This window comes from Marmota flaviventris, chromosome 1 (genome assembly GCF_047511675.1).
Source record: "Marmota flaviventris isolate mMarFla1 chromosome 1, mMarFla1.hap1, whole genome shotgun sequence".
Taxonomy (NCBI): Eukaryota; Metazoa; Chordata; class Mammalia; order Rodentia; family Sciuridae; genus Marmota; species Marmota flaviventris.
In genome coordinates this window covers 53940941-53949660 of record NC_092498.1, presented here as the reverse complement: position 1 = coordinate 53949660, position 8720 = coordinate 53940941, and the positions used below count along the sequence as shown (strand labels likewise).

The window sequence follows — 8720 nt, the reverse complement described above, 5'->3', positions numbered from 1 at the left end:
CTTCCATGGTGAGGAAGGGGTATTTGACAATAGTGTTTGGAGGGGACTGGTGCCTCAGAGCACTCACTGCTGCCCTGACTCTCCCAGATCTGTGTCTTCTTTTTCCTCTCTGCGTACTGATTCCCCTTTCAGTGGACTGTGGAGATAAAGGGAGTTTGAGTTGCTGTCCCACAAAATGCAGGTGCTGGGTGTATTCCATGGAGCTACCAGATCTGCCAAGCTAAGCGCCTGATGCAGGTTAAGGAACTGAGGTTCAGCAGCTCTGGTGAGCTTTCTCCCAAGCACTCTTTGGTTGGAGCAGTTATGATTCACATTCAGTTATGAGGAATATTAAAAAAAAACGAAGAGAAAGAATTCAAAGACCAGGATACTAAAGAGAAACCAGCATAACTAGGTAGAGAGAGCATAGCCATGAAAGTTCTAAACTGAAGAGTGGGACAAGAAAAGAAAAAAAGTAAAAATAGGCTTTCTCTCAACATTAATGATGGGTATCTTCCAGGAATTGGGGTGGTGAGAGAAAGAAAGAAAGAGAGAGAGAAATGTGGAACAGTCCTAGGAAGGCTCAGATTATCGATTTCAGTTTGGAACTTCAGAGCAAAGAGCTAGTTCGATCTAGAATTGAGAAGTGAACCTGAGGACCAGTGAAGAGGAATTAGGTGAACTGAGAACTAGGGTGCAGGGGATGCCAGCTGGACTGGTAACAAAACCTTGGACAATTGGTCATTCAAAGCCTGTTATTGTGTTTAATGGTAGTAAGCCAAAGATAGTAATAAGACTTTTTTTTATAATTACCTGTCTTTACATACCTTGTTCTCTAGGTACTACAAGGCTTCCATCAGGCTGAACAGGTGTTGTTTGGGGGCCTTTGTGGATGTAATAAAGATGAATAGGTATAGCTTGGTATTCCTGGTACAAAGAGGTAGAATTGTTATCTGCAGGAAGTGAGTTTTCTTTCCCATGTCCTTTGGGTCTTGCCAAGTAGTGAAAAGTTACCCAGGCTGGATGGAGTACTGGGTTTTCCTACTCCGGTAGGGCTTGTTACAGACTTGTTTTCAGTGAAGGCTAGAGAAAATAAAACTAGTTCCTTCTCCTTCTAACCTAGGACCAGGCCAAGTCTCCATGACCTTCAGGAAGAATACAGGCAAAAACCGCAGAGCATTAGTTAACTTATACTTGTCGTTTATTTTGCTTTCAAAAATTTGGTAGATTTCAAAGGGAGAAAGATAGCCATCCAATTATCTGCTAGGCAAGGTAATTTTAGGTCTGAGAAGAAATTTCATATGATAGGTTAATGCGCCTGCGAATGAGGAGGGCCAACTGAAGAAGCAGAGACACAAAAATGACAGAACCCCACTATCCCACTCTTTGGTCTATACCCAAAGGACTTAAAATCAGCATATTGTAGTAACACAGCCACATCAATGTTTATACAAGCTCAATTCACAATACCTAAACTAGATATCCTTTGATACATGAATGGATAAAGAAAATGTGATATATATATATATATATATATATATATATATATATATACACACACACACACACACACACACACACACACAATGGAATATTATTCAGCATTAAAAAAGAATAAAATTTTGGCATTTGCAGGTAAATGGATGGCGCTGGAGAATATCATGCTAAGTGAAGTAAGCCAATCCCAAAAAAACCAAAGGCCAAATGTTCTCTATGATAAGTGGATGCTGATCCATAATGGGGAGGGACATGAGAAAAATGGAGAAACTTTGATGGGGCAAAGGGGAGGGAGTGATGAGGAGGGGGCATGGGGGCAGGAAAGATGGTAAAATGAGATGGACATCATCACCCTAGGTACATGTATGAAAACACAAATGGTGTGACACGACTTTGTATACAACCAGAGACATGAAAAATTGTGCTCTATATGTATACTATGAATTGAAATGCATTCTGCTGTCATGTATACCTAATTTAAATAAATAAATAAAAAGAAATGACAGAAGTCCAGAGTTAGGGTGGGGAGAATGGTCTGGGAATCTCCTAGACTATAATATTGAACTTAGTCAATAGATAATAATATTTGTCACTGGTGCATAGTACTAGTTATAATAATAATAATAATAATATCAAATACTTACATAGAATGTTCTTATTTATGTTAACTTATATAATGCAACAACCCCAAGAGATAGTTATATTGTCATTTCCATTTTATAGGTGTCGGCAAATAAAGCACAGAGAATTTTAAAATGTAACCTTAAGATGTAAGCTGTAAAAAGTCAAGGATTTTAGTTTTTTAATTCAGTGCTATTGTTCTAGTACCCAGCACATGCTCAATAATTATTTGTTGAATTAACCATTAACGGATCCAAGATCATGCAGATGGAATGGCAGGGCTGGAATAGGAACTGAGGCTTGATGGTTCTAGGAATCCCACTGCTAATTACTTAGATGCTGTTTTAGGAGATGAACTTTTTGTCTCTCAACCTGAGTTAAACCTGCTTGCCAAACTCGTCACCCTCCAAGCTGGCTATCTACTTTCTAACTCTAGAATAATGAGTCAACATTACTCTAATACCAAGAAAAAGACATTATAAGAAAGGAAAACTGCAGACCAATATCTCTAATGAATGTAAATGCAAACATCCTCAACAAAATATTAGCAAATTAAATCCACACTGTATAAAGATAATTATACCACATGACTACATTAGTCAAGTTTTCATCACTGTGACCAAAATACCCGACAAGAACAATTTAGGGGAGGAAAATTTGTTTGGGGCTTACAGTTTCAGAGGTTCAGTCCATGTTTGGCCAACTCCATTGCTCTGGGCCTAAGGTGAGGCAGAATACCATGGTGGGAGGGCATGGTGGAGGAAAGCTGCTCAACTCATGGCAGCCAAGAAAGAGAGAGAGAGAGAGAGAGAGAGAGAGAGAGAGAGAGAGAGAGAGAACAAGCTTCTGAAGAGCCAGAGAGTTGAGTGTATGAGGAACCAGAGACAACATATAATCCCCAAGGGCATGTCCCCAGTGACTCACTTCCTGCAGCTGCTACCAGGTCAGGGTCTTCTAGGAAACTGAGGCAGCACAAACCCCCCCTTCAAATCCCAATTCTTGCAATCAAGACAGAAAGATTTCATATATGTCATTCAGAATAGCAGGCATGAGTTTACTGAAGGAATAGAAAAAGGTCAAGAGGTCAATCTCAAGGAAGAGAATGGGTCCTGTCAGAGAGGAGAGGGACAGTGTGCCTTTCCTGCACTCCAGTCTTATTAGGGATCCCAGTGAAGTTTCCAGAGAGTCCCAATCCAGTCTACCTCTTGACTTTTTACTGACGTCAAGATGACATCAGACTTTTAAGACCCCTGCCATGACAACTCTAGATTACTGTGGCCCATGCTGACTGGTTCTAATTGGATTTTAACCATAAATTCTTAACAGATTTTATGGTTAGGAGGAATAATCCTTTATCTCCCTGAGTTTCAGGATCTGGTCTGTGAAAGAGATCACAAAAGTCTTCCCCTTCAGGGTAACTTGAGTTCCTTGTATTGACATTATTTGGGGCCTGCATTTTTCCTGCAGATAACAGGTAGTTTGCTGAAGAATGTGACATATCCTGTCCACTTAAGCCAGCTACAGGTAAATTGCTCCTTGGAAAAGAAAGCATGTGGGGATCAGCACAGTGGGCCCATTTTATAGAATTATTACCTTAACCTTGTGTTCTCACCATTTGTATCTGTCTGTCCCCTGTCATAGCCCTGCCCCACCTGCCTACAGTTACCACCCAGAGTACATTCAAATTATTAATCCATCAAATGGATTAATCTAATGACAATGTTATAGCTCTCATCCTTGACTAAAAGCCCCATCTCTGAACCTTGCTGTACTGGGTACCATACTTTCCAAACATGAGCTTTTAGGAGGACATTTCTAGATTCAAACCATAACAATGAGTAGAATTTATTTGAGGTATGTAAAACATTTAAAAATCAATTACTTTAACCTACCACATCAACAAACTAAAGAAAAATAAATCATATAATCATACTGAGTGATGTAGAAAAAGCATTTAACCAAATGCAATACCCACTCATGATAAAAACTCTCAGCAAACTAGGGAGAGGGAACTATGGAAGGGGACTTTCTTGAATTTGGTAAAGAACATCTGCAAAAAACCTACAACTCACTTTCAACACTGTAACAAAGAGACCACTCTGGTGGGAGATATTGACAATGAGGGAGGATATGTATGTATGAGAACACATATATAAGAAATCTTTTTTTCTTTCATCTCAATTTTTCTGTGAATTCAAAACTGCTTTAAAAAATAAAGCCCATTTAAATATATTTTGAATAGGGAGACTTTATATTGTAAAGATATCAGTTCTCCCTCAATTAACTTGTAATAAAAAATTTAACTTGTCAAGATGATACTAATGCTCAACTGAAAAATAAAGCAAGACAGGTAAGAAAAACTCTAAACAAAGAGTAGCTCTTCCAGCTATTAAAATTGTAAGTGTTTAAAGGAGAGTAGTCAGTCACATGGAAATAAATAATATAGCAGAATGAAATTTCTAGAAGATTAAAAAATAAATAACCCTATAGCTAGCATGACTTAATGGTAGAAACTGGACACATTCCCATGATTAAGAATAAGACAAGGATGTTCTGCTCCTATTTAATATCATACTGGAAGTCTTAGCTAGTGCAATAAGATGAAAGACATGTTTATCTATATGTGAAATTTAAAAAAAATCAAACAGACAACCAAAGCCTCCTGAAAAAAAAATTTGTGTATGTGGTAATGGAAAATGAATCAAAGGCCTCACACATATTAGGAAAGCACTCTACCTCTGAGCTATATTCCCAACCCAATTAATGAGCAAGTATAGCAAGATCTTGGGATACAAATTTAATATGCTTAGGTCAATTTTATAGAATTATGTCAGCAATACACTATTAGAGTTTTAAAATTTTTTTTAAATACTATTTAACAAAATTAAGAACCCCCAAAAGTGGAGTTTTTAAGTATAAAACCAACAAAAAATATATAGAGGGTCTATATGGGGAAAAGTACAAAACTCTGATGAAAGAAATCAAAGAAGAGCTAAATGAATGAAGAGACAGTCTGTTTTCATGGATAGGAAAACTTTATATTGTTAAAATGTCTATTCTTCCCAACTTGATCTAAAGATTCAATAACATTCCAATCAAAATCCCAGAAAGCTATTTCGTATAGATTACCATACTGATTCTAAAATTTATATTCAAAAGACATAAACTAGCCAACATAATAATGTAGGAGAAGAATAAAAGTGGAGAATTTACTTCCTAAACTTCAAGATGTATTAAAAAGCTACCTAATCAAGATAGCACTGTATTGATGAAAGAATAGGCACAGAGATCAATGCAACAGAACAAGGAGTCCAGAAATAGACCCAGACAAATACAGTTAATTAATCTTGATCAAGGAGCAAAAGCAATTCAATGGGAAGATGTGAGTATTTTCAACAAATGTTCAACAATTGGAACATAGGCAAAAAAAAAAAAAACTAGACGCATTTAACAAAAATTAACTCAAAATGAATCATAAGCCCAAATGTAAAATGCATAACTACAAAACATCTAGGAAAGAACATAGAAGAAAATCTATATGACTTTAGGTTTGGTGAAAAGTTTTAGACACAAACTAAAAGCATGACCAATGGAAAAAAAAATAGTAAATAAGGCTTTGTTAAAAATTAAAAATTTCACCCTTTCTCCCTCCACTACCACAGTGGCACCCATGAAAAAACTTGTGGCAAAGGGGGGCCAAAAAATAAACAGATTCTGAAGTTCACCCTTCATTGCACCTACCCTGTAGAAGATGGAATCATGAACGCTACCAATTTCAAGCAGTTTCTCCAAGAGAGAATCAAAATGAATGGAAAAGCTGGGAATCTTGGTAGAGGGGTTGTGACCATAAGAAGGCGCAAGAGCAAGATCACTGAAACATCTGAGGTGACTTTTTCCAAAAGGTATTTGAAATATCTCACCAGAAAGTATTTGAAGAAACTTTGAAATCATGAAAAAACAATATATAGGTCTCTATTGTTATAGAAATAGAAACATTGTCCATGTGATGTGGTTAAATAAAAAAGCATTTTACAGAGAAAAAAAAGTATTTGAAGAAGAATAATCTATCTACATGACTGGTTGTGTAGAGCTGCTAACATCAAAGAGAGTTATGAATTACGTTACTTCCAGATTAACCAGGATGAAAAGGAGGAGGAAAATGAGGAATAAAACTCTTTTATCTGGAATATTTTGTATGAGTTCTTGAATAAAACTTGGGAACCAAAAAAATTTAAAATTTTCACATGGTGGCACACACCTGTAATTCTAGTGGCTGGGGAAGCTGAAGCAAGAGGATTGCAAGTTCAAAGCCAGCCTCAGCAACTTAGTGAGGCCCTAAGTAATTTAGCAAGACCCCATCTCAAAATAAAATATAAAAAAGACTGGGGATGTGGCTCAGCAGTTAAGCACTACTGGGTTCAATCCCTGGTACCAAAAATTTTTTTTTTTTAATTTTGTGCTCTGCATCAGACAATGTTAAGAAAATCAAAAGACAAACCACAGACTTAGAGAAAATATTTGCAACCAGGTATATTCGCACATGCCTGTAATCCCAGCAACTAAGGCAGGAGGATCATATTTTCAAGGCCAACTTCAGCAATTTAGCAAGACCCACAGCAATTTAGCAAGACACTCAACAACTTAATGAGACTTTCAGCAATTTAGTAAGATCTCATCTCCAAATAAGAAATAAAAAGTGTTGGGGATAAAGAAAACATTTGAAACATATAAGATAAAGGACTTATATCCAAAATATATAAAGGACTCCTAAAACTCAACAATAAGAAAACAAACAATCCAATTAAAAAGTGGCCCAAGTCTGGAGATGTAACTCAGTGGTAGAGCACTTACCTAGTATATTTAAGGCCCTGGGTTCACTCTGTATTTAAAGTGGGGATGTGGTTAGACACTTCACCAAAATATAGGTACAGATGGCAAATAAGTATATAAGAAGATGCTCAACATCATTTAATATTAAGAAATGCCAAATTAAAGTGAGATTCCTTTGCACATCCATTAAAATGACTAAAAAATAATTTTAAATAAGAAATGCTGGCAAGGACACAAAGGAATAAGGGCTATCATCCACTGTTGTTAGGAATGCAAAATAGTACAATAACTTTGGAAGACAGTTTGACAGTTTCTTACAAAGTTTCTTAAATCTAGGCTTATCATACAATCTTGCAATTGTGTTCCTTCGTTTTTACCCAAATGAGTTGAAAATTTATGTCTGCACAAAAACCTACACATGAATGTTTATAATAGCCTAGAAGCAACCAAGATGTCCTTTGATATCCTTCAACTGGTGAATGGAAAAACTATGGTACATCCATACAATAAAATATTATTCAGTGATAAAAAGAAATGAATTATCAAGCTATGAGTAAACATGAATGAATCTTAAACAGATATTACTAACTGAAAGAAGCCAGTCTGAAAAGGCTACATGGTTCATAGGTTCCCTTATACAACATTCTGGAAAAGGCAAAACTAGAACAATGATAAAAAGATCAACATTTAACAAGGTATTAGGGGGAGGAAAAGGGGTTGAAGGTGAAGCAACAAGATTTCTTAGGGTGGGGAAACTACCCTGTATGATAATGAAGCTGTGGATATATAATACTGTGTGTTTGATGCCTATAGAGCTTTTCAGCACAAAGAGTGAGCCTTCATGTATGCAATTTCAAAAATAACTTGTAGGGGTCAGGGGATCCTAAGATGGAATGTAGAATGTGACAAAATAAATTACATGTCTTATACACACATGAAACAACCTCACAGAAGCGGGTGGAGGTAAAGGTATTGATTTAGTAACTTTAAAAATGAGAAGAATTGGGCTGGGGATGTGGCTCAAGCGGTAGCGCGCTCGCCTGGCATGCGCGGAGCACTGGGTTTGATCCTCAGCACCACATAAAAATAAAGATGTTGTGTCCACCAAAAAAAACTAAAAAATAAATATTAAAAAATTCTCTCTCTCTATTTAAAAAAATGAGAAGAAACTCTAATATTAAAGGTAAAGAAATTGTACATAAGCATTGTATTCTAGTTGATAAAGTATTTTCTTTTGATGGTTTGTGTTAATAATTCTGATGCTACAACATTGTGCACTGAAATTGAACTATTAAGCAAATCGATGGTGGATTATGGGAGCCAAGTTTCTCACTGTTGGAATGGGGGAGAGGCTACAATGATCCATATAATAATAGATTAAAGCTGGAGATGTTATGTTTATTTTAATGTAGATACAAATTTTTGCATGTAGAAATATTTATAGATATATGTACATGCATGGGCTAGTATGCATACATATATCTTTTTGTTCTTTCATCTGAGACAACCCAGAAGTACTAACACCCCATTAGCAACAAGCAGACTAGTGCTTGGATCTTGGTTTCTCATATCATTGTCCGATAAAAGGGACTAGGGCTCCTTGGAGAAATGGCTGATTCCAGGAGTGGGAAATACACAAGATAAACTTGGAGTACCCTACAATATCAGAAATTAAGGAAGAACAACCCCCCAACAAAATATCAACTAAACCCCAAGGGGGTAATGTCAAAGGGACATAGGAATCAAGAGAAAGTTGCCAATGGCCAAAGAAGGAAAAATTTAAGAAACAAAAT

General features: G+C 36.5%; 1 pseudogene; it reads left to right on the top strand.

Moving 5' to 3' along the window:
• The first annotated feature begins 231 nt into the window (after positions 1 to 231).
• On the top strand, positions 232 to 6327 carry LOC114085208 (large ribosomal subunit protein eL22 pseudogene; annotated as a pseudogene).
• Positions 6328 to 8720: the final 2393 nt, after the last annotated feature.